Source organism: Capsicum annuum, chromosome 7, assembly GCF_002878395.1.
Source record: "Capsicum annuum cultivar UCD-10X-F1 chromosome 7, UCD10Xv1.1, whole genome shotgun sequence".
NCBI lineage: Eukaryota > Viridiplantae > Streptophyta > Magnoliopsida > Solanales > Solanaceae > Capsicum > Capsicum annuum.
The window spans coordinates 106,843,742-106,844,939 of NC_061117.1; positions in this window are offsets into that span (position 1 = coordinate 106,843,742).

Below are 1,198 nucleotides of genomic sequence, written 5' to 3' on the forward strand. Positions count from 1 at the left end.
AATTTGCTAAATCATCGATTTCCCCTTTCGAGAAGCTTCTACAAGAATATCGATGATTTAGCAAATTTCACAAGGTTCATTAAGAGTTTGAGAATATCTATGTTTAGTGTTAGAATCTAAGCTTGAATCTCGGATGATTGAGCTAATTGAAAGTAGAGTTAAAGCACTAGATGGTGTGAACTCATGGTACGGTGATATTCCTGGAAATTCTAATTTGGTCAGTGTTTCAGTTATTGTGTGATAATTTATTAGGCTATATAAAGCTAAGAATTATATCTCAGAAGAAAGTACTAATAACAAGTTTTTCATTATCGGGCATAGTTATTTAGGGTGAGTTTACCAGTTATTTGTAATATTATACCCCAGATTCTAGAGTAAAGTGTTGGTAGTTTGGTTTAAAGATGTTGATTAAGTAGTTCCTAGACTTAGAATAATGGCTTTAAGCTAAGGGGGAGATGATAGAACAAGTAACCAAGTCAAGCTCTCAGATTCTAGTGGTAATGCAGTGTATTGTAGAACATCAGTGAGGAAAGAAGATGCCCAACCCATTCTTATCTCAGAGCAAGGTTTTTCAGTCATCAGGATATCTACTCATGCCTTACATATTAGTCCTATGATCATGGCTTGTATTCATGCACTTTATAAAACACCATGTATGCTTCCAGTTCCTAGTATAAGGAGTTCCAATTCACCCAATAGTCCGAATCATATTCCATGAATTTATGAACTCTAAACTTAGTTCATGAAGCTCATGAATCATGTAATTATGTTTTACAGTATCCTCAGTTCCCATGACTCATGCTACACTCCCAATGATCAGAAAAATTCAGATTATGTCATATATATCCTCAGATTTGATTTCTTTGAGGAATTCATATTGTTGATACTCTATTCCTTATGCCTCAATTTATGACTATAGATATTCAATCATGATTTAGCTTGTAAGTTCCCTGTGCATCATCTCAGTCTTTCCTCAATATTTTAGCTAAGTCGGTATCATTCGCAGGGATGAAATATCCCAAGGGGAGATGTTGTAATACCCTGAGATTCCATGTCCTAAAACTCTTAAATTTCCTCCAAGAAATAATATCTAGCTTAAATTAATAGGTACTCATAAGTGGACACTCACATTTTTATCTCAGCCTTATAACTACTCTCATGTCATTGCATACATTTCACAAAAGAAGTTTAGTTCATG